The 26,426-nt window shown below is 39.2% G+C and overlaps 1 protein-coding gene across 27 annotated transcripts in view; it reads left to right on the top strand.

The window, feature by feature from the left end:
• Positions 1–26,426, top strand: part of FHIT (fragile histidine triad diadenosine triphosphatase) — a 1,444,513-nt gene that overhangs the window by 557,955 nt on the left and 860,132 nt on the right. Inside the window, exon 1 of one of the 27 annotated variants that reach the window (XM_060022818.1) lies at positions 6,314–6,632. The exons of the other annotated variants lie outside the window; for them this stretch is intronic. The gene's annotated coding sequence lies outside the window, so the exon portion shown is untranslated. Of the gene's footprint in view, positions 1–6,313; positions 6,633–26,426 lie in introns of those variants that run through there. 27 annotated transcript variants of the gene reach the window in all.

Here is a 26,426-nt window from a genome sequence, read left to right as displayed (position 1 = left end):
CACTGGAAGGAAGGCCACTGTTTGTCATCATATATCTGCCTGGCTGTCATTCAGAACCTAACTGAACTCTTTTAAATTTCATTCTATTCCTGCTTGTCTTGTTTCTGGGCCCCTGAGAAATTTCTTGCTATGTGTGTTCTGAAGCAGGACATTTTGATGCAGCCATTTTGATGTGAATGTTTTGATCTTCAGAGTGCAAATAATAGGATTTTGGTCATAGGCATGTTATATATCTGTACACCCTCTCTGACTCTCTGCCGCATCCCTGAACTTCACCCTCACTTTACATTTCTTTTACTTTTTAAAAAATGGAAATAACTACATATATATTTTCCTGAAATAATTTAAAGTGAATCCTATTCATCATACTATTTCACTTATAAGTACTTTTTTAAATGTTTCTTTAACAGATAAGGGCAGTAACTATAGTACACATACAATGAAATTAATGATGATTCTTTAATATCTAATAAATAGTCCATGTTCAATTTTCCTCCATTCCCTCTAAAATTTTTTTCAGTTGAGTTTTTCAAATCACAAGCTATACAATATCCACCCATTGCATTTGGTTGCTGTGCCTGTTAATTTCTAACAGCCTCCTACTTTTTATTTGTTTATCAAAGTAATAGAAATATAACAAAAGTACCCAAAGTGAGTGCTTGATGAATGCTTAGAAAATGAACAGCCCATGTAACTACTACTCAGATAAATATAGCGCACATCACCAGTACCCCAGAAGTTTCCCAGTCATTTTGTGTGCACCTGCCCTCCAAGATAGCTACTGTTCTATTACCATGGATTGATTTTGCCTATTTTTTTACTTCATATGAATGGAGTCACACAGAATGTCAGCGTTTTGGTCTGGCTGCTTTGGGGGAAATCTTTCAAAAAACTCAGCTGAGGTATAATTTATATGCAATAAACTGTGCTCACTTAAAATGTGTAGTTCAGTGAGTTTTAAAAGAGGGGTGCACGCATGAAACCACCACCACAGTTAAGATACAGAACATTTCTATCGCCCTGAAAAGTTTCCTCATGTCACATTGTAGTCATTCCCTCCCCACAGTCCCAGCTTTCAGGCAACTATTAATTTATTTTCTGTCACTAGGGATTATTTTGCATTTTCTAGAATTTTTAATAAATTAAGTCATATGATATGTACTCTTTTGTGTCTGGCTTCCTTCAGGGAGTATAATGATTTGGTTATGTGGTTGCATGTATTAGTAGTTTGTTTCTTTTTCTTTTTTTTTTTCCCCGGTACGCGGGCCTCTCACTGTTGTGGCCTCTCCCATTGTGGAGCACAGGCTCTGGATGTGCAGGCTCAGCGGCCATGGCTCACGGGCGCAGCCACTCCGTGGCATGTGGGATCTTCCCGGACCAGGGCACGAACCCTGTGCCCCCTGCATCGGCAGGCGGACTCTCAACCATTGCGCCACCAGGGAAGCCCAGTAGTTTGTTTCTTTTCATTGCTCAGGACTATTCTATTATATAGGCAGTCCCCATTTTGTCTCTTTATTCATTTTGTGTATTTATTCATCGTTGGTTTATATTTGGGTTGTTTACAGGTTTGGCTTATTATGAATAAAACTGCTTGTGGTACAGATATTTATGTGGGCATATTTTCATTTCTCTTAGATAAATAAATGCCTGAGAGTGAAGTGTCTGAGTTGTACATTATGTATGTATAAAATTTAAAAAAAACAATCTAACTCTTCTCCAAAGTGGTTGTGCCATTTTACTTTCACACCATCAATTTAAGAGCATTCCAATCGTTTTACATCCTTGCCAACCTTTGGGAAGGTCACTCTTTTAAATTTTAATTGTCCTATTATCACACTGCAGTTTTAATTTGTGTCTCCTGATAACTAATGATATTGTCAATGTTTACATGTACTTATTTGCCATCTGTATAACCTCTTTTGCGAAGAATCTTCAAATCTTTGCCTCTTTTTTCCCCTCTGAATTGTAGGAGTTCGTTATGTATTCTGCATACAAGTCCTTTGTCAGATATGTATGTTGCAGATGTTCTCTTATATGTCAGTGGCTTATGAAAAGCAGTTTTTAATTATGACTATGCTTTTAGTTCCTTTTTAAGAAATCTTGGTGTACTCCAAGGTTGCAAAGATTTTTTTCCTACGATTTCTTCTAAAAGTTTGGTCTGTGATCTATTTTGATGGAATATTTATGTATGGTATAAAGTAAGGGTCAGCATTCTGCCACTTCCCCCACCCTCCCAGTATGGTATCCAGTTGTTTTAGCCCTATTATCAAAAAGATACTCTACTCCCTCATTGAATTACCTTGGCATCTTTGTCAAAAATAGATTGACCATTTATGTGGGAGTCTATTTTTGGACTCCCGATCTGTTCTCTTGATTCATTTATGTATCCTTTCCTTAATAAGACACTGTTTTGATTAGTGTAGCTTTATAGTCAGGCTTAAAATCAAGCAGTGTGAGTTCTCCAACTCTGTACTTCTTTATTAAAATTGCCTTGGCTCTTTTAGTTAATTTGCGTTTCATATTATATAAATTTTAGAATCAGTGTGTCAATTTCTACAAAAAGTCCTGCTGGGATTTTGATTGGGATTGCATTGAAACTTTAGACTGATGTTTGAGAGAAATCCCATTTTGACAATATTGAATCCTTCAATCCATGAATATGCTATATCTTTCCATCTATTGAGCTATTTAGTTTCTTTCTACAGTGTTTTATAGGTTTCCGTACAAAGGTTTTGCATGTACTTCATGTTTTGAGATGGCATAATAAATGGAATTGTACTTTCAGTTTTATTTCCCAGTTGTTCATTGCTGGTGTTAGAAATAGTAATGAGTTTTGACTTGTATCATTTGACTTTCCAAATTTGTTTGTTAGTTCTGGTAGCCTTTTTGTAGACTTTAAAGCTTTTCTACATACATGATCATGTCATCTGTAAATACAGTTTTACTTCTTTCTGTGTAATCTTTATTTAACATTTGTTTTGTATTTTTTGTTTTATTAATTCAGTCTTAAATCTTTTTTAATGGAGATATAATTGATTTATAACATTAAATTAGTTTCAGGTGTACAACTTAATGATTTGATATTTGTATATATTGCAAAATGATCACCACAGTAAGTCTAGTCAACATCTATTGCCACAAATGGTTATAAATATTTTTCTTGTGGTGAGAACTTTTAAGATCTACTCTCTTAGCAACTTTCACCTATACAATACAGTATTATTAACTATTGTCACCATGCTTGTACATCTCCATGACTTACTTTGTAAGTGGAAGTTTATATTTTTTGACCACCAAAAGATAACCTTTTGACAGTCTTTTAAGTATTTATTTCAGATGCAGGAAACTTATAATACTTCCATTTGCCACTATGATTCTGTCTTCTGTATTACTGTTGCCAAGTAATTCAACCCCTTGCCAAGACATTTTTGTTAAACAATCAATATTTATTTAGATTTTACCACACATTTTACTCTTCATTCCATCCTGCATTCCGTGCATTCATCTGGGAGCTTTTTCTTCTGCCCAAATAACTACCTCTGTACTGAAGAGAAGTATTTCCTTTCATGTGGAATTTGTTTTCTTCTTCCAGAGAGATGTTACTATCTGGCAGGTGGATACTGAGCAAGTCATGTTGATCTAATCAAGCACTGAAGATTTTTTTTCCCCAAAGCTGTGCCTGGTCTGTTTCCCTTTTGTCCTAACAACTCTGGCCCTTACTGTTTCTCACCTGAACTTCTGTGGTGTTTACCATGGCCTTTTGTCCTTAGCAGGTCCTAAGTTCCAATTTTTGTCTCCCCAACACTGTTAAACTAAGAAAATTCCTCCTTGGATTTTTAGTCTATTTGCAATTGATTTTTGCTGGGTTGCTTGGCCTCTTACTCCACACATGTGTAGCAAATGTCTTGAAGGGAAATTGCATTGGGAATGTTGGACTTACTCCTCTATGGTCTCCGTTTACCAGAAATCTGAGCCCCTTAAGTCCTAGCTGCTGCTTCTGAAGCCCTTAACTTCAGCTTTTGTCTCTTCAACTCCGAGAAACTGTTGCAAGATATAGGTTGCTTTTTTCTACCTGGTCTACTCTCCTGCAAGGCAAATTACTAACACCCTTAGGACAAAAAGTTGCCCAAACAATAGGGCTCATGTCAAAGGGCTTTCTTTCTCTGCAGAATATAGGCTGCTTGAATCCTGGCTACCTTGGTGGTTCTGCAACGCTTTCAAATAGCTAATCTCATTTTTTTTTCATACAACATTATAATTGTTTTCTATGGGTGGATTAATCTCATACAAGTTACTCCTTTATAGCCAGAAGCACAGCTCTTCAAGGTATATTTTAAGAAAGGCCCTCTTCCCTCCTCCCCCACCCCCCAACCAGGTCACACATACCCCCATTTTTAAAGATGCCATTTGTTTGTTGAAAAATGGGTCATTTTACCCCCATGGAATATCTCACACTTTGGATTTCTAATTCTTTCCTTATAGTGTCATTGTTTAACATGTTTCTCTATTCCTCATATTTCTAACAAATAGTTAGATTTAGAGATTGTTAGGTAATAGCATATCATGGGGGCATTGTGTATCTCCTTCTGCATCACATCCTGAGCCACAAAATGCAATGGTTCCCAAACTTTCATTTACATTGGAATCACCTGGGAAATCTTTAAAAAGATTAAAAAAACCCAAAACTACTGATGCCCGATTTAATTGGTAGGGTGGGACGTAAACTGAACATTGAGATTTTTGAAAGCTCTCTCCACCATCCCCAGGTCATTCAAATGTTCCGCAGAGTTTGAGAACCACTGATGTAATGTCTGGTTATCCCACTTTTAGTTACGTTAGGATTGATTCATAGATTCCGGTGTTCTCAGTTTGATCCCTTCAATATCAAGTTCCCCCATCAAGCTTTAAGCCAGTGTTTTAGTGTTTAGCCAGTGGTTGCCTAGCTCCATTATTTCATTAAAAGATGCAAAGTGGGGAGTTTCTAATTCTTTCATTCCTCCTGCTCTTATTAGTTGTGAATGCTCCATAAAGAAGAACTTTTAATTCCTGTTTCGTTAGCTTGAAGTGCAGTCCATTTAAGAGTAAATGCTTACTTAAATTTTTCCCCTCCTTTTATATATTTTCTCAATTATGAGTTGCTACCCTAACAACTTGCAAAGGTAACCAACAATTTAAAAAATATCATTGTGGCACTCATGGTTTTTAATAAGTTAATCTATTTCATTTTATCATATTCATTGTTTTTTTGATATTGAAATGGATTCATCTTTGGTCAGTAGGAGCCCCTTACAAGTTGGCTTTAAGTCATTTTGATATGACTCTAGTAGTCTTTGATAGCTTCCTATGAAAAACTTCCCTGGCTCACTGTGTCCATGTCCTGCCCTAGATCTGGAATTAGCCATTTCTTCAAGGATCCTTGGTTCCTTTCAAAAGAAAGGAAGTGCTTAAGAGACCAAAGTAGAGGCTCCTTAATCCTCAGTCTGTTCCTCATTTCTCCCATTTTATTTGACCAAGAGTAATAATAACTGCATCATTATTTTAGTTCTACCACCTGTTTCACGTTTGTCTTAGGATACTTAACTTCTCTGTGCCTGTGTTCTTATCTATAAAATGGGGATGGTGATTGAAATAATACAGGCATAATGCTTGCCCCAATGGCTTTTTAACAGAGAGCCAACAGGAGTAATGGTGTGGTGGTGGTGGTAGTACTATTTGTTATGTAGCAATAATGGTAGTAGTGGTGGTAGCGGTTCATTTTTTTCAACAAATTATTATGTACCCACTGTGTGTAAGCACTGGTCATAGGCAGAAGTGGTAATGGTGCTAGTAGTAGAAGTCATCATAGCAGTAGTAGTAGTCATTTAGTTTTTTAATAAATAATTACATGTGAGGTACTATACTGGGCACTAGGGATGCAGTGGTAATCAAGACAACTGTCGTCACGTCTTCAAGGAGAAAGACAAAAGACAAGTACAGTGGCAAATATAAATTATTATTATGGATCCAAAATTGTTCACTTAGGTATTTGTCTACGTTAAGGGCTAAAATTTCAAGTAGTTGCATACCAGCATCAAAATCACTGCTTCAGAATGGTGTTGTCCAAACGGCCATATTGAACTGTCTTCTATCTAAGCGTCCCATTCATATCGAAGTCACTACATTTTTGTCCTAAGCACCTTTCCCTGGAAGAGAATTACTTTTAATAAAGGATGGTTCTTTGCAGTGACTTACAGGATTGAAACTGGGGCTTCTCTCTTCTTTCTGCTATTTCCCTCTGGTGCTGCCCGGTGTTCCTAGTGAGCGGCTGGTCCCCAAGGAATCTCACCCCTCCTGAAATTGGAAAAGTGCCCTTGCTGAGGACTTGGTGTCAGAGGAGTGGAAAGGTGCCATCAGAGGGGGAGTTTCTGCAGAACCCAGAGGCAGGAAGCCACTTGGCTCTGTCTTACTTCAGAGTGAAAATGAGGTCACAGGATGTCCCTTTCTGCGAATGACTGTATAAAAGGCCAAGAGAAAACTTCCTCTTGTCCTGCAGCTAAAAGTATTCTCATGCTGTGAAGGAGTCACTTTTTTGGCTCTTCGTGCAGTCGCCAAAAGACAGTCTCAGCAGGGCAGGTGTGTGGGAAGCCAGCAAGGTGAGAGCAGTTATTTTCCTCTCTCACACTTCGGGTGATGCTTACTTTCTCTACATGGAGAAAGCCTCTTAATTGGAAAGGGAATAACAGATTTTTCAACTTCTTGCCATTCCTGATCCTTCTTTACTTTTTTTCCGACCGAATGGGAATTGCCCAGACTTCAGCCTCCTGTTGGGAAGTGTACCTACCAATGCACAGGAATCAATCCAAATCCCTGTTGTGGGAAATGGACTATTTTAGCTGCAGGAGATGTCTATGTCTGCTCTTTACCTCAGTGAGCTTGCTGTCTAGAGGATTGTATGGTCAGGTCACTCAGGGTGGCTGTTCTCTTACTCTCTGTATATCCCCGGCTTGACCAGTGCCTGCTTCACCTATACCCTACTCACATGACTGACCTCCCTACGTATTTGCCCCAGGCCCCAGCTGGTGATTGTTCTTATCAAAGGGACAGTGAGGGGTGTGCCCCTCTGCTAATTTCCCTAGTAACCGGTGAGCCAGCCTGACTTCAATTCCCCAACTGGCAATCTCCTCCCCGCCAACCCGGCAGCAAAGACTGCCACCATGTCCCGCCCACTGACCACCGGTCGGGGTGTCGCTCCAGGACCTTGTTTCAGATGTGTAAGCTCCCCCATCCATTAAACGATTGATGTCTCTGTTGCTGACTCCAGGCTCTTCCTTTGGTCTTAAAGCTGGGCAAGCACAGGACTTGTAGGCCTGCGGGGTGCAGCCCAATAAGGACAGAGGTAAAAGTCATTCATTCTACAAATCTTAATTGAATCTGCATGGGGTTCTAGGACCAAAACACAAAGCCAACAATGTTTGCTGTCTGTTCCTTTACGATAAAGTTTACCAGCCCTGCTCTCGGACATTTACTCTCTGGCTTCTTTTCTGTGGTATAATGGTCATGAGCATGGGCTCAGTGTTAGATGGTCTTGGGTTCAAATCTTGGCTTAGCCTGAGACTTACTGTGCAGTCTTAGGCAAGTCACTTCACTCCTCTGAGCTTTAGTCTCTTCATCTGTCACGAGGAAAAACTAAGAGTCGGTCAGACACCAAATGTTTATGGAGTGTCCATGATACATTAGCAACTTCTTTCTTAGGCACAGGGATGAAGGCAGATAACAAACATGCACAAAAATAAATGAGATGGTTTCAAATTTTGATAAATAGAGCAAGGTTGTTGTGGAGGGATAGAGTAGTATGGTTGTGTGGTTTGTGTGTTTAAAAAAAAAAGATGATTCAAGAAGGAGGGGGCAGGCTGCTGTCAAATACTGCTAAGTGGTTAAGTGAAGAGAGGCCAGAAATTGGCCACCAGCTTTGGCAAGATGTGGTTTGTTGATGACCTTTACTAGGGACCTGCTATGAATAGCCTCTGACCTTTATATGTTCATAATAAAGGGAAAGTACGTGCTGTTTCTGGCTTTTTAAAGAATCTAGAATGATCCTTTAAAGGAAATGAAACCTATAGTTAAGCTGAATTTTTAAAAAATCTGTAGGGAATGTTATATTTCTGACTCCAATAATTGCATTATAGATAATAGAAAAAAAAGTTAATGGCTGCTGACTACACTTTTAGTTTGTTCTAGTTACTCAGGTCTGCTGCAGTACCTCCAAAATATCCTGTTGTTAGGGTACTTGTTAAAAACATTTTTTTAAATAAAAATCTTTTACATACGGGAGCATAAAAGTGACCAAGTCAAAATGAATCCCAGTGATTTTTAAACACACATTAAAGCCAAAGTTTACAAGCAGCATTTACAGCTAATTAGAATGGACTCGTTTCTGGGTGTCTGGCATAGGGACACGTTCTCCTGAAAGTCTTTCTCCCTTTGTTATTTAACACAGTGGTTTTTTTCATCTTGTTGCTTATCTCCAGCCATCAGAGGAAACTCTGGCCAAATAGTGTGGCATCACTGGGGAGAAAACACCATTTCCCTGGGTAAGGAAGGAGAAAAAAAAAGGCCAACTCCTATTGATTTCCGTTTCTCAGACAGAGTGATGCCTTTAACACTCCATAATGAAAGTTTTTATATGTGAGAGGGATTACCAACATTGGGCCGTTATTGTCCTTTGATGTGCCCCAGAAATATTACAGTAGAAGTTATTAAGGAATAAACCGTGGGACACCAACTGTTCTGACAATGTGGCTTGTCACTTTGCCCCAAGCCAATTTATGTGGCAGCAAATTTTCTTTTTTTTCCTTTTTCCTTTTTTTTATAATTAGAGAGGGATGTGAGAGTAGATTGTCAGCCTGTTTCACTTCAGGACAGAAAATAAATGGAGCCTTAAAATTAACAACAGTATCTAGGCATTGGTGTGGAATGTGCACATTTCCCCAGCTTTTGCCCATTTTATAGATGAGGAAAGTGAAGCTCATAGAAGTCAGGAGTTGGCCAAGGTCACAGTGCTAATTGGATGCCCACCTGGGAACATGAAGCTGGCTTATGCTTCTCATTCTGGTGATTTCCACTTAAAGCATAGCTGTCTCTGCGTCCACTCGGAAGGAAGGTTAAAATTGTTTAAAGGCTGGAAACTGATGAAATATGAGGAATCACGTGCTGTGAGACTGTGCGTTCCCCAGCTTTCCACTGAACTGGAAATCGTTGGGGCACCACTGTGGGTCTGAAACCGTTCCCTGGCAGCTGGGCTTGGTGTCTGCAGAGGCGAATTGTGTCTCGTGTTTAAATCTCACAGATGGAAATGGGGCAGCGCCTGGGTGTGGGCTCATGCTTTCTCCTCGCTTACTCAGATTAAGCTGCCTAACTGCTCCTGGGGAGGCTGCAGGTTTGTCAGGGGTCAGCTAGCATTTCCAAACAGCTCTCCAGAATGTGGGGGGTATACATTTCCCTTTCCCAAGTGACGGCAGACACAGTCACTGCAGAACAGCCCGAAAGATTTTGGATTGCTTTATTTGGCACCTTTTGTTAATCTAAAGGACATCGCATCATGCCATTTTTTCTTAACTGTTTTGATCCTTGATTTTATAGATTCTCAGGTAAGTAATGTTCCAAGTGTGTAAATATCGCCTTTATCATATTTAAATGGAATTATTATTAATTGTATTTCTTTCTTTATTTTTTATTTCGTTTTGGCTGCCTTGGGTCTTCGTTGCTGCACACGGGCTTTCTCTAGTTGCATCGAGGGGGGGCTACTCTTCGTCGTGGTGCACGGGCTTCTCATTGCAGTGGCTTCTCTTGTTGCGGAGCATGGGCTCTAGGTGTGCAGGCTTCAGTAGTTGTGGCATGTGGGCTCAGTAGTTGTGGCTTGCAGGCTCCAGAGCACAGGCTCAGTAGTTGTGGCACACGGGCTTAGTTGCTCCGCAGCATGTGGGATCTTCCCGGACCAGGGCTTGAACCTGTGTCCCCTGCATTGGCAGGCGGATTCTAAACTACTGCGCCACCAGGGAAGTCCCTAATTGTATTTCTAATAATAATAACTATTATTATTATTAATAATAGACTAATAAGTGTTTATTTTGTGTTTTCTGAGGGTCTAAGCATTGTGCTAACAGCTTTACATGTATCCTTTGATTTAATCCTTTAATCCTTTAGTCCTGCCATATAGAAGCTTTTATTATTTGTCTTTTATAGATAGAAAAATGGAGACTCAGTGAGGTTAAGAAATTTGCCCAAGATTCCACAGCTAGTAAGTGGTACAGTCAGGATGTGGAATCAGGTGATGTTACTCGTACCGCATGTTTCTAACCACTGTACATACTGCCTTCTTGGTGCAGGCTAATAAACTGAGGATATTTTGAGCAAAATTTTCTGCTTATGAGTTAAAGGCCTTTTAATTTATTTTTTAAATTAGAGATTGGCTCTTCTTTCAGACTTGTCTTAATCTACACTTGCATTTTCTAGAGGAGGAAACTGAAGCCCAGAGAAGTAAAATGTCAGCAGTATGGATCCATCTTCTTACCTGCTCCCTCTTTCCTCCCTTTTCCTTTGCTTACAAGGCACCCACTTCTGAGCGAGTTCAGTATCAAATTTCAAGGCTCTGCATTATCAATAACTCGCTTAGTGCTCAAAGGCAGAAGAAGCTGTGCTTTTTTTTGTTTGTTTTCTCAAGGTCTAGAATGAACCTCTGTTATGTTGTCTGAGAAGGTGGGAAATCTTTTAAATCAATTCTTAAAAGAAAGAGAACTTTGTTTTTTAACTCTTTCCTTGATGACACTGACTTTTAGAAATAAGACATTCACTTTAAGGTTTATTAATTGAGAATAAGATAAAGACATTAGGATTGTGTCCTTTTCATGATTTGGGGAATTAGGGAGAAATTATGGCTACTAGGTGGTTGTAGAATATATTATAAACTATCGCCACAGAGTTCTTTTGAGCAATCTGAGAGATGTGGGATGCATTTTTATCTGATTAGGTTTGTTGGTAAACCAGACCTGGAAACCAGGACCTGAATTTTATTTTGTGTCTGTCACCACTTTATCACGGTGGTAGAAATCATGTTTTCGCCCTGCATTTGAAGAAGAGGCACCTTCCTCCAGCACCTCGTCTGTACTCAGATTAATCAGGTTGTCTGTGACTACAAAAGCAAAAGACTTTGAGTCCTCCGGTAATGGGCCCATTTTAACTTTAATTTTGGAGCTAAGACAGTTATACTTTATCTGAAGAGATGTGCAAGTGTAAAAATCATGTGCTAAAAGTGTTTCCTGTGGATAACCTGGTCCTTCCATCCCCGGTGGTAATTGAGAGATTGGAACTCCTGGCACAAATCAGAAAAATCATCCTCATACATCATTCTCTCCTTGACTACTATAACCATTCTTAGAGGAACTAACAGTTTAAAAATTAGGTAACCCCTGAGAGATGCTTGTGGCTGTCTTCATGATTTTCCCCCAATTTTGGAAGTTAACAGTTCTCTTGTGATGATAAAAAGCAGCCCTGCGTCCCCAGACTCTCCCCAATCATACACAACACATTCCATTTGAAATTAGATGCTTCACCTTAATGTGCCAGAGACTTTGGCACAGTCAGTTCAAATTTAGGAGTCCTACCCATGGTGTTCCATGTATTCATCTCTAAATCGGGCTAGAAGATGCTGGTCATCTGTCCAGTTCTGTGTAGCTGTGTAGGACAAACAGTTACAACAAGCAATAGCTGACTCTTTTCCATGTTTCATCTTGTAGGAAACTGGGTTTTTGCGGTACCCAAAGAGAGTTATTGTTTGCTGTGCAAATGAGGAGAGTCGGGTTTTAAAACAGTTTTAAGATTGCTCTGGAGGAAAGGAACAGTCTCTGATTAAGTCAGTATCTGGGGGATGCTGTGTGACACACACATGGTGGCATATGGTGGAGGTGGATGGACTGAGGCCCAGAGAAACTTTGGAGGCTATTTGATGGATTTATCTGACACTCTGAATTAGACAGTGCCCCAGGAGATGAAAGCAGCAGATTTTTCATGAGGTTTTACCTTCCCTGCTAACTTCCCCACTTCTCTAAGGGTTAATTAATTTTTGTTTCTTTACCCAAGGAACCTGCCTCTGGATTAGGTTGATGACAGACTGATGAATGGACAGGTCTGACAAGCACAGGCATTTTTGCCATCTGCCTTCTGTGTTTCTGCTTGAATCCTCTTGGGGTAAATCAGAATCATAGTTTGTGAAACAATGCACAGGCGTTGGAAAGACAGGCCCCTATTTTTAGGCTCTCTGGAAATGTTTCCCGTTATTTGATTTTGGTGGTTTCAGTCATATCTTCTAATACGGTTTCATACAAATGTAATCTGGCTTCCCCAGCCTAGTACAACCCAAATCAAAATGATATTATACCTCTTCACAGCTGTAAATCCTTCCTCAAATTAAAGCTCTGAAACTTAATCTGCTAGAGGTCTACAGAGAAGGAGGGGCGCCTCCAGCACCCCACCATGAATAGCATTAAGCATCTAATGACAACTTGACAGAGACTTTTATCTTTTGTCCCCTGTGAAATAAAATCTTCAGAGTTATCTGCCTCTTCTTTGAAACTTAGCACAAGCTGTACTGGGCCAGGTGTCTCAAAGGTGATACCAAGAGGGCAGAAACTGAGAGCTGTTCTTTTTTTTTTTTTTTTTAACCCATTTCTTTCTGGGTTGCCTTTTTTTTTATTAGCTGGGAAGAAATGAGGGTAAATCTGAGATGTGGCTACTTTCCAAAAAGGTTAAAGACACAGAGTCTCAAAATCCCAACAGGGACTCACACAGGAGATTGATGAATTAATTGACCCCACCAATTAACCAATGAATTAATTACTCAGTGTAAAGCAGAGTGAAGTCAAGAAAGGACAGGGGTGGGTAAGTCTTAGCTGAGAGGGAGGATCAGAAAATGAGAGATCTGGATGAGGTGAGGTTCCTGACTGCACTCAGCTGACAGTGTGGGTGAGTGGGCAGGGGGCCAGGCAGAGTCTGCAGGCAAGGCTGGCGTGAGGCTCACAAAGAGGTGCACGTTAGCGCCAGGGTCCCACGTAAGAGACACGACCCAGTCCTTAGGTCTAGAACACAGTTAATTCCCAGGGAGGCTTGTTGTGGTGGTTCAATGGCTACCTTTTAATCCTTATTATTTCAGGAATTTTCTAGGGCTTCTGAACCAATTCCTCTTAAGGCAGGGCTCTGACTGCTTTGGGAAGAAACCTGATTCTTTCAGTTCTAAATAAGAGGACAAGCCTCTATCCTCTGTGATTTTCCAGGGAATTGCTAGGCATTTAGGTCTCCCTGTGGCCTATCTGTGGGCTGATTATTCAGAATCATTTGCCTTGTTTTCAACAGCATCTTTCTGGGGGTGAACTTCCTCACACTGCTTTTCATTTACAAAACTGAAGGGACCACAGTCTGTTCTATGGTATCAGTTACAGATACCAGTATATACCTCTTGTTTCCTGAGATTACTTTGAAAATGAGGCCAGACCTTTTGGCTAGAAGACTCTTGGGTTATTTTATTGATACATAGAGTCCCTGAGGACATAGGTGTCAGTCAGGCAGGGTCCCATTCTGAACCAGTCTCTGGGAGGGTACTTTCAGAAAAATACTGTAAGACAAACTGTCCTCTCATCACTTTCATCCCCAGCATGGCCAGTATGACAAAGGAACAGGAGCAGGTTATCATTCATTCAAAAACTATATTTTGAGAGCAGCTAACAAGTATCAGGCAAGCCAGGTAGTGTTTTAGGATCTGAGAAAACTGCAGTGAAGAAAATAGATAGTATCCCTGACTCGTGATGGTCACATTGCCATCTTTGCATGGATACTGTGTTTTAAACATTGTAAGTAGCCTGAAATAACTTGGGATTTCTCACTAGAGGGATGCAGTATGCAAATGCCCATTATATCAATTAGTCGAGGCAACAGAAAGAACAAAGGAAAAACAGGAGAAGCATTATTCTGAAATCTGACTAGTGAAGGCTATTCAGCTTTAAGGGACAGTAATTTATCAGAGAAAGAGTTAGCAAATTAGTTTTATTTTATTTTTTCCCTTGAGTTTACTTCAATTCTGCGCTAATATTAGACATTGCTTTGGTCATGCTAAGCTAGGTTCTACTGTGATAATAAGCAACCTCCAAGTCTTGGACGCTTAAAGGAAAGTTTTTTGGAGTTTTACTCCTGGAATGACAGTGTGAGGAGCCCCACAGATCTATTCCCCAGCAAAAAACCATAACTGGTGAAAATAGTAAATAGAAGCCCAACCATTTAAAGTCTCTGGAATTGTCCTAACCATATACAGCAAATGAAAAATTATTTGTTTAAGAAAATCTACTAAACCTTGGTAAGAGCAGCAGGGATCAGAGGCACTTGCAGTACAACCTGCTCCTTCCTCACCCCCACCCCATTCTGCCCAGCCCAGCCAGATGGAAGCTCTACTCCGGACAGATGTGGCCAAGAAGATGGAGCTAACTTTTCCCTCAGATTCCAGTCAAGGGATGTGGTATCTCTTTGAGAAAGGCAGGCCACCAGCTCTTCTCATCCCCTCCAGCTCTGAGTTACAGAGGCTAATTCCTGGTGAGCATAGCTGAAAGGTTAGAGGCTACATTCCTCCACCCAGCTGACACTCAGAGGGCAGAGGCTCTGCTCCAGGTGCAGCCCACTGAGGGTACTGAGACACATATCACCTTTGCGCAGCTTTCTGGAGACAGTGGTTCCACCCTGGGAGAGGCCAGTGAATTCTTCCAAAGGCTGCCACCCCTAACCAGATCCCTGTTCACAAAGCGAGAGTATCATTCCAATCCAAATCTCCAGAGCAGTGGCTCAGAGACTTTGCTGGGAAGAGGGGCAGGCTTTAAGAATAGAGGGCTCGCACTGTTAATCAGCTATGCTCCAATGTAAAATAAACATTTTTAAAAATTAAAAAAAAGAGTAGACAGCGCTGAAGCTTACTGAAAGAAACTCACTTGATTTGAAACTGGAGAATTTTAAGCCCAATGGTGCTCTCCAAAACAATAGGGATTGTGGTGGTGAACAATGAAGAGGAGGTTAGTAGCTCTATGAGACCAATGAGCTAAACCATAGCTCACCTAGTTTACCAGAGAGTATCGGGGAAGAACTACCCTCCTGGGGTCAGAAAAAACTGGCCTCAAAAACCACCCCTGGAAGCAGCAGCATAGCACAGGGAGGTCAGCTCGGTGCTTTGCGACGGCCTAGAAGGGTGGGATGGGGAGGGTGGAAGGGAGGCTCAAGAGGGAGGGGCTGTGGGGATATATGTATGCATATGGCTGATCCACTTTGTTGTACAACAGAAAAAACAAACAAACAAACTAAACAACACCCCTGCAAAGGAGCCAGAATTTAATTGGATCAAATTGTGGAGCAGTTTGTACTCCCAGGGCATTATTGAAAGCAATAGATCAGCTGGAAATTAGTGAAGCCTAACAGCTGGATGTGACACTAAACAATGCAGACAGCCTAACAGATGGCAGGGGGAGGGGGTGGGGGTGGGGAGGAGGGTTGGAGATAATCAAAGAGAGCCTTGAAAGCACATTCTTTTCTAGTGTACATGGAATGTTCTCCAGCTACACTGTAAAACGTACCTCAAAACATTTAAAAGGATTGAAATCATATAAAGTATGTTCTCTGGCCACAACAGTGTAGAATTACAAATCAATAAGAGAAAATGGGGAAATTTACAGATATGTAGAGATTAAACAACACATTCCTAAATAATCAATGGGCCAAAGAAGAAATTACAAGGAAATGAGGAAAACATTTGTGATAAATGAAATTGAAGACGTCAAATTTATGGGATACAACTAAAACAATGCTTAGGGGAAATTTATAGCTCTAAGCACTTGTATTTAGAAAGGAAGAAAGATTTCAAACCAGTAACGTATCCTTTCACCTTAAGAAACTGCAGAAAGAAGAGAAAAATGAATCCATAGCAAACAGAGGACAGAAATAATAAAGATTGGAGCAGGAATTAATGAAATAGAGAAAAGAAAAACAAATAGAGAAAAGCAACCTAAGGGAAAGTTGCCTCTTTGAAAAGATCAACAAAACTGACAAACCTTTAGCTAGACTGACTGAGGAGAAAAAAGAGAAAACTCAAGCTACCAAAATCAGGCATGATGAAGGGGGCATTACTACTGACTCTACAGAAAGAAAAGATTATAAGGGAATACTATGAACAAAAATATGTCAACAAGTTAGATGAAATAGACAAATTACTAGAAATATACAAATTAGTAACACTGATTCAAGCAATATAAAATCTGAATAGATTAATAATAAATAAAATAAAGAGATTGAATTGGTAATTAAAAATACCCCACCAAGAAAAGCCCAGGTACAGATAGTTTCACTGATGGGTTCTAGCAAACATTTAAAGAACAATTAATACCAATTCTTTATAAAACTGTTCCAAAAATTAGAAAAAAGAGAATACTTCCCAATGCATTCTGATCACAAATATCCTGATATCAAAACTGGACAAAGACATCACATGTAAAGAAAACTACAGACCAATACCTCAAAGTATAGACACAAAACTTCTACTGGAAACTACAGCCAAGGCAATTAGGCAAGAAAAAGAAAGAAAATGCATCCGTAGTTGAAATGAAGAAGAAAAACTATCTCTATTAGCAGATGACATCTCATGTATATAGTAATCCTAAGGAATCTACTAAAAAAACTATTAGAAATAGTAAACAAGCTCAGTAAGTTTTCAGGATAAAAGATCAATATACAAAAGACAATTAATTACATTTCATTTCTCTTGAAATAAACAATCAGAAAAAGAAATTAAGAAACGGATTCCATTTATAATGGCATTAAAAAGAATAAGATGTTTAGGAATAAATTTAATAAAATGGTGCAAAACTTAAATCTGAATCTACATCCTATTATTGAGAGAAATTAAAGAAGACCTTAGTAAACGGAAAGATGTTTTTGTGTTTGTAGATAACAAGACTTTATGCTGTTAAAATGGCAGTACTCCCTGGAATGACCTACAGAGTAAATTTATGCAATCCCTTCGGAAATCCCAGCTGGGTTCTTTGCATCCTAAAACAACGTAAAAAAAAACTTCAGGAGGGGCTTCCCTGGTGGCACAGTGGTTGAGAGTCTGCCTGCCAATGCAGGGGACACGGGTTCGTACTCCGGTCCGGGAAGATCCCACAAGCCGCGGAGCGGCTGGGCCCGTGAGCCATGGCCACTGAGCCTGCGTGTCTGGAGCCTGTGCTCCGCAATGGGAGAGGCCACAACAGTGAGAGGCCCGCGTACCGCAAAAAAAAAAAAACTAAAACACTTCAGCGGAACCAAAATAGCCAAAATAATCTTGAAAAAGAAGTATTTGGGCTGGCCAAAAAGTTGTTTTGGGTTTTTCCATAATCTTATGGAAAAACCTGAACGAACTTTTTGGCCAACCTGATTCAAACTTGGAGGACTTCCTGATTTCAAAAACTTACAAGTCTACAGTAATCAAGACATTGTGTTATTGGGATAAGGAAAGACATGTAGATCAATGGAGTGGAATTGAGATTCCAGAAAGAAACCCTCACATTTACGCTCAATGATTTTCAAAAAGGCTGCCAAAACAATTCAATAGAGAAAGAATAATCTGTTCAACAAATGATTCTGAGACAACTAGATATCCACAAGCAAAAGAACACCCTACCTCACACCATATTCAAAATTTACCTTGAAATGGTTCAAATACCAAAATATAAGAGCTAAAACTATAAAACTCCTAGATGAAAACATAAGCATAAATCTTGATCTTGGATTAGGCAATGGATTTTTAGATATGATGTTAAAAACACAAACAAAGAAAGAAAAATCAGATGGATTGGATGTCATTAAAATGAAAACTTTTGTGCTTCAAAGGATACCATCAAGAAAGTGGAAAGATAATTCACACAATGGGAGAAAATATTTACAAATTGTATATCTGATGAGGGAGTTGTATTTAAAATATATTAAAAAATTATACAACTTAATAATTTAGAGACAACCCAATTATCTGTTCTGTTCTATAGATATTTATCCAGAAAAGTTATACAAATAGATATTTATCCAGAAAATGTACACAAATAGTGAATTAGCCCATGGAAGAATGTTTAAAATCATTAACCATCAGAAAAATGCAAATGAAACTTACAGTGAGATACCATATCATATCCACTGAGATGGCTATAATCAAAAGGAGGATGTAGAGAAATTGGATACACTATTGTGTATCGCACCTTATGCACTGGAGGTGGGAATATAAAATGGTACAGGTGGAGGAGCTTCAAGATAGTGGAAGAGTAAGACAGGGAGATCACCTTTCTCCCCACAAATACATCTGAAATACATCTACATGTGGAACAACCTCCTACAGAATACCTACTGAATGCTGGCAGAAGACCTCAGACTTCCCAAAAGTCAAGAAAATCCCCATGTACCTGGGTAGGGCAAAAGAAAACAGAAAAAACAGAGACAAAAGAATAGGGATGGGACCTACATGCAGAGGTAGGGCCAAATCCAAAGCTGAACCCCAGGAGCTGTGCGAACATAGAAGAGAAAGGGAAATCTCTCCCAGAAGCCTCAGGAGGAGTGGATTAAATCTCCTCAATCAACTTGATGTACCCTGCATCTATGGAATACCTAAATAGACAGCGAATCAGTCCAACCTGAGGAGGTGGACTTTGGGAGCAACTATATATATATATATATTTTTTTTCCCTTTTTCTCTTTTTGTGAGTGTGTATGTGTATGCTTCTGTGTGGGATTTTGTCTGTACAGCTTTGATTTTACCATTTGTCCTACGGTTCTGTCTGTCTGTTTTTTTTGTTTGATTGGGTTTTTTTTAGTATAGTTTTTAGCTCTTGTTATAATTGGTGGATAACTTTTTTGGTTTGGTCACTCTCTTCTTTCTTTCTTTTTTTTTTTAAATCACTTAAAAATTATTTTTTACGTTTTAGAATTTTTTATTTTAATAACTTTATTTTATCTTTTCTTTCTTTCTCTTTCTTTCCTTCCTTCTTTTTTTCTTTCTCTCTATCTTTCTTTCTTTCCTTCCTTCCTTTCTTTCTTTTCTTTTCTTTCTTTCTTCTCCCTTTTATTCTGAGCCATGTGGATGACAGGTTCTTGGTGCTCCAGTCAGGCTTCAGGGCTGTGCCTCTGAGGTGGGAGAGACAAGTTCAGGACATTGGTCCACCAGAGACCTCCCAGCTCCACATAATATCAAACGGTGAAAATCTCCCAGAGATCTCCATTTCAATGCCAAGACCCAGCTCCACTCAATGACCAGCAAGCTACAGTGCTGGACACCCTATGCCAAACAACTAGCAAGACAGAAACACAACCCCACCCATTAGCAGAGAGGCTGCCTAAAGTCATAATAAGGCCACAAACACCCCAAAACACACCACCAGATGTGGACCTGCCCACTAGAAAGACAAGATCCAGCCTCATCCACCAGAACACAGGCGCTAGTCCCCTCCACCAGGAAGCCTACACAACCCACTGAACCAACATTAGCCACTGGGTGCAGACACCAAAAACAACGGGAACTATGAACCTGCAGCCTGCGTAAAGGAGACCCCCCCAAACACAGTAAGTTAAGCAAAATGAGAAGACAGAGAAACACACAGATGAAGGAGTAAGGTAAAACCCACCAGACCTAACAAATGAAGAGGAAATAGGCAGTCTACCTGAAAAAGAATTCAGAATAATGATAGTAAAGATGATCCGAAATCTTGGAAATAGAATGGAGAAAATACAAGAAACGTTTAACAAGGACCTAGAAGAACTAAACAGCAAACAAACAGTGATGAACAACACAATAAATGAAATTAAAAATTCTCTAGAAGGAATCAATAGCAGAATAACTGAGTCAGAAGAACAGATAAGTGACCTGGAAGATAAAATAGTGGAAATAACTACTGCAGAGCAGAATAAAGAAAAAAGAATGAAAAGAATTGAGGACAGTCTCAGAGACCTCTGGAACAACATTAAACACACCAACATTTGAATTATAGGAGTCTGAGAAGAAGAAGAGAAAAAGAAAGAGACCAAGAAAATATTTGAAGAGATTGTAGTTGAAAACTTCCCTAATATGCGAAAGGAAATAGTAAGTCAAGTCCAGGAAGCACAGAGAGTCCCATACAGGATAAATCCAAGGAGAAAAACATGACACATATTAATCCCAGTATCAAAAATTAAATACAAAGAAAAAAAAATTAAAAGCAGCAAGGGAAAAACAACAGATAACATACAAGGGAATCACCAAAAGGTTAACAGTTGTTCTTTCAGCAGAAACTCTGCAAGCCAGAAGGGAGTGGCAGGACATATTTAAAGTGATGAAGGGGAAAAACCTACAACTAAGATTACTCTCCCCAGCCCGGATCTCATTCAGATTCGACGGAGAAATGAAAACTTTTACAGACAAGCAAAAGTTAAGAGAATTCAGCATCACCAAACAAGCTTAACCACAAATGCTAAAGGAACTTCTCTAGGCAGGAAACACAAGAGAAGAACAAGACCTACAATAACAAACCCAAAACAATTAAGAAAATGGTAATAGGAATATACATCTCGATAATTACCTTAAATGTAAGTGGATTAAATGCTCCAACCAAAAGACATAGACTGGCTGAATGGATACAAAAACAAGACCCATATATATGCTGTCTACAAGAGACCCACTTCAGACCTAGGGACACATACAGACTGAAAGTGAGGGAATGGAAAAAGACACTCCATGGAAATGGAAATCAAAAGAAAGCGGGAGTAGCACTTGTCATATCAGACAAAATAGACTTTATAGCAAAGACTACTACAAGAGACAAAGAAGGACACTACATAATGATCAAGGGATCAATCCAGGAAGAAGATATAACAATTGTAAATATTTATGCACCCAGCAAAGGAGCACCTCCATACATAAGGGAAATATCAACAGCCATAAAAAGGGAAATCGACAGTAACGCAATCATAATAGGGGACATTAACACCCCACTTTCAACAATGGTCAGATCCTCCAAAATGAAAATAAATAAGGAAACACAAGCTTTAAATGATACATTAAACAAGACGGACTTAAAATTGATGTTTATAGGACATTCCATCCAAAAACAACAGAATACAGTTTCTTCTCCAGTGCTCGTGGAACATTCTCCAGGATAGATCATATCTTTGGTCACAAATGAAGCCTTGGTAAATTTAAGAAAATTGAAATCATATCAAGTACCTTTTCTGACCACTATGCTATGAGACTAGATATCAATTACAGGAAATAATCTGTAAAAAAAACAAACGCATGGAGGCTAAACAATACACTACTTAATAACCAAGAAATCAAAAAAATACCTGGAAACAATTGACAATGAAAACAGGATGACCCAAATCCTATGGGATGCAGCAAAAGTAGTTCTAAGAGGCAAGTTTATAGCAATACAATCATACCTTAAGAAAGAAGAAACATCTCAAATAAACAACCTAACCTTACACCTAAAGCTATTAGAGAAAGAAGAACAAAAAAACACCAAAGTTAGCAGAAGGAAAGAAATCATAAAGATCAGACCAAAAATAAATGGAAAAGAAAGGAAGGAAACGATAGCAAAGATCAATAAAACTACAAGCTGGTTCTTTGAGAAGATAAACAAAACTGATAAACCATTAGCCAGACTCATCAAGAAAAAAAGGGAGAAGACTCAAATCAATAGAATTAGAAATGAAAAAGGAGAAGTAACAACTGACACTGCAGAAATAAAAAGGATCATGAGAGATTACTACAAGTAACTATATGCCAGTCAAATGGACAACCTGGAAGAAACGGACAAATTCTCAGAAATGCACAACCTTCTGAGACTGAACCAAGAAGAAACAGAGAATGTGAACAGACCAGTCACAGCATGGAAATTGAAACTGTGATAAAAAAATCTTCCAACAGACAAAAGCCCAGGACCAGATGGCTTCACAGGCGAATACTATCAAACATTTAGAGAGGAGCTAACACCCATCCGTCTCAAACTCTTCCAAAATATAGCAGAGGGAGGAACACTCCCAAACTCATTCTACGAGGCCACCATCACCCTGATACCAAAACCAGACAAAGATGTCACAAAGAAAGAAAACTACAGGCCAATATCACTGATGAACGTAGATGCAAAAATCCTCAACAAAATTCTAGCAGACAGAATCCAACAGCACATTAAAAGGATCATACACCATGATCAAGTGGGATTTATCCCAGGAATGCAAGGATTCTTCAATTAAGCAAATCAATCAATGTGATACACCATATTAACAAATTGAAGGAGAAAACCCATATGATCATCTCAATAGATGCAGAGAAAGCTTTTGACAAAATTCAACACTCATTTATGATAAAAACCCTCCAGAAAGTAGACATAGAGGGAACTTACCTCAACATAATAAAGGGCATATATGACAAACCCACAGCCAACACCATCCTCAGTGGTGAAAAACTGAAACCATTTCCACTAAGATCAGGAACAAGACAAGGTTACCCACTCTCACCACTATTATTCAACATAGTTTTGGAAGTTTTAGCCCCAACAATCAGAGAAGAAAAAGAAATAAAAGGAATCCAAATCGGAAAAGAAGAAGTAAAGCTGTCACAGTTTTCAGATGACATGATACTATACATAGAGAATGCTAAAGATGCTACCCGAAAACTTCTAGAGCTAATCAGTGAATTTGGTAAGGTAGCAGGATACAAAATTAATGCACAGAAATCTCTTGCATTCCTATACACTAATGATGAAAAATCTGAAAGAGAAATTAAGGAAAGACTCCCATTTACCATTGCAACAAAAAGAATAAAATATCTAGGAATAAACCTACCTAAGGAGACAAAATACCTGTATGCAGAAAATTATAAGATACTGATGAAAGAAATTAAAGATGATATAAATAGGTGGAGTGATATACCATGTTCTTGGATTGGAAGAATCAACATTGTGAAAATGACTCTACTACCCAAAGCAATCTACAGATTCAATGCAATCCCTATCAAACTACCACTGGCATTTTTCACAGAACTAGAACAAAAAATTTCACAATTTGTATGGAAGCACAAAAGACCCCGAATAGCCAAAGCAATCTTGAGAAAGCAAAACGGAGCTGGAGGAATCAGGCTCCCTGACTTCAGACTATACTACAAAGCTACCATAATCAAGACAGTATGGTACTGGCACAAAAACAGAAATATAGATCAATGGAACAGGATAGAAAGCCCAGAGAGAAACCCACACACCTATGGTCACCTTATCTTTGATAAAGGAGTCAAGAATATACAGTGGAGAAAGACAGCCTCTTCAATAAGTGCTGCTGGGAAAAATGGACAGCTACATGTAAAAGAATGAAATTAGAACATTCCCTAACACCATACACAAAAATAAACTCAAAATGGATTAAAGACCTAAATGTAAGGCGAGACATTGTCAAACTCTTAGAGGAAAACACAGGCAGAACACTGATATAAATCACAGCAAGATCCTTTTTGACCCACCTCCTAGAGAAATGGAAATAAAACCAAATATAAACAAATGGGACCTAATGAAACGTAAACGCTTTTGCACAGCAAAGGAAACCATAAACAAGATGAAAATACAATCCACAGAATGGGAGAAAATATTTAGAAATGAAGCAAGTGGCAAAGGATTAATCTCCAAAATTTACAAACAGTTCATGCAGTTCAACATCAAAAAAAAACAAACAACCCAATCCAAAAATGGGCAGAAGACCTAAATAGACGTTTCTCCAAAGAACATATACAGATTGCCAACAAACACATGAAAGAATGCTCAACATCATTAATCATTAGAGAAATGGAAATCAAAACTACATTGAGGGCTTCCTTGGTGGCGCAGTGGTTGAGAGTCTGCCTGCCGATGCAGAGGACATGGGTTTGTGCCCCGATCTGGGAAGATTCCACATGCCGCGGAGCGGCTGGGCCCGTGAGCCATGGCCGCTGAGCCTGCGCATCCAGAGCCTGTGCTCCACAACAGGAGAGGCTACAACAGTGAGAGGCCCGCATACCGCCAAAACAAACAAACAAACAAAAAACTACAATGAGATATCATCTCACATCGGTCAGAATGGCCATTTTCAAAAAATCTACAAACAATAAATGCTGGAGAGGGTGTGGAGAAAAGGGAACCCTCTTGCACTGTTGGTGGGAATGTAAATTGATACAGCCACTATGGAGAACAGTATGGAGGTTCCTTAAAAAACTGCAAATAGAACTACCATATGACCCAGCAATCCCACTACTGGGCATATACCCTGAGAAAACCATAATTCAAAAAGACTCATGTACCACAGTGTTCATTGCAGCTCTATTTACAATAGCCAGGACATGGAAGCAACCTAAGTGTCCATGAACAGATGGATGGATAAAGCAGATGTGGCACATATATACAATGGAATATTACTCAGCCATAAAAAGAAACGAAATTGAGTTATTTTTAGTGAGGTAGATGGACCTAGAGTCTGTCATACAGAGTGAAGTAAGTCAGAAAGAGAAAAACAAATACCGTATGCTAACACATATATATGGAATCTAAAAAACAAACAAAGAAGTGGTCATGAAGAAATTGGGGGCAAGAAGGGAATAAATAGGCAGACCTACTAGAGAATGGACTTGAGAATACGGGGAAGGGTAAGGGTAAGTTGGGAGAAAGTGAGAGAGTGGCATGGACATATATACACTACCAAGTGTAAAATAGATAGCTAGTGGGAAGCAGCTGCATAGCACAGGGAGATCAGCTCAGTGCTTTGTGACCACCTAGAGAGGTGGGATAAGGAGAGTGGGAGGGAGGGAGATGCAAGAGGGAAGAGATATGGGGATATAAGTATATGTATAACTGATTCACTTTGTTATAAAGCAGAAACTAACACACCATTTTAAAGCAATTATACTCCAATAAAGATGTTAAAAAAATGGTATAGACACTTTGGAAAGTAGTTACTTAAGTGGTTAATTATAATGTTATATAATTCAGCAGTTCTACTGCTAGATATATTCGCAAGATATATGAAAATGTGTCCACATAAAAAGTGTCCATGAATGTTCATAGTAGTGTAATTGCCAAAAAGTGCAAAAAACTGAAATGTCCGTCAACTGATAAATGTATAAATAAATGTGGTATGTCCTTTCAATGAAATATTATTTGGCAATAGAAGAAATAAGGTACCAATGCATGCTAAAACATGGATGAACCTTGAAAACATTACATGCGACTAGCTAGTAAAGAAGACCACATATTTGACAATGAGATTCCTAGTAATTCTACCACAGGCATACTTAAAATTATTAATATTGCTCAGTAATTTCCTTAATATTCTGACCTCTCAGTTCTAGTCCTGCCTTTTTGCTGCTTTGTTCTTTTTCTCCATGTTAAAATCCCCTCCCACCCTTCTGAAATATTTTACATTCTGAGTCATTGTCAAATCTTTTCTCTTTCCATTCTCATTACCCCTGTTCTTGTTCAGGTTCCTATACTTTGCTGAGATTTGGCACCAGCTTCCTAACTTGGCCCCCTGGCCTTCTGTCCTATTGCTTTCAAGTCTGCAGTAGCTGTAGGGATTTTCATAAAATTGATATCTACTCTGTCAGTCCTCTGCCTAAGCTCTCCAAAAATATATCTATCACTGTCAGATGAAATTCAAGCTTGTCAACATGGCTTACTTAGAAAGTAAGCCAACCTTCCCTGCTCATCTCTCACCTTGACTCCTTCTTGCTTTGTGTTCTGGCTGCATTGAACTGCAGGAGGTTCTCTGCATACAGCATGCTGCTTGTTGTCTTTACCCTGCATAGATACCATTCCTTCTCCTTGGAATGCTCTCCTTATCAAACTTTCAGCCACTTGACTCCACTAAGGCGTAGTCTAAACAGCTCTTCCGACAATGCTGTGGCTGGGTCAGTTTTTCTCTGTGTTACTCTAGCATTGCACTAACCGTGTTTTGTCCTAACTATCTTTTTATGTGTTGTACGATTTTTTTAAAAAAAAGCAAAGATTGTGTCTCACTCATTACTGTACAGCACATTGCCTGGTGCATGGGAGATACTGAAGGAAGAGGGTAAGGAGGCAGCGAGGGAGACATTGGCCCTGAGAGAAGCCTTCCACCCCTTTTACCCGGCTTCAGGCATGCTAAAGACCAACTCAGGTAGGACAGATAGTTTGCTAGCCAATGTTTTCCCAAAGAAACTCCAGAATGAACATTTCCTTGCTCCTTCCAGATTTTACCACCATGACAATCCATTTCTGACTGTTGTTCAATTCGTGTTTCACCAATATTATATCCTCATGCTTGTTCCTTGTGTTCTGGGCTAAGTAAGTCTGTGGATCACCCAATGTCTTCCACACTGTAGT

This window comes from Delphinus delphis, chromosome 10, assembly GCF_949987515.2.
Source record: "Delphinus delphis chromosome 10, mDelDel1.2, whole genome shotgun sequence".
NCBI lineage: Eukaryota > Metazoa > Chordata > Mammalia > Artiodactyla > Delphinidae > Delphinus > Delphinus delphis.
This window is presented reverse-complemented; position numbering and strand designations above follow the sequence as displayed.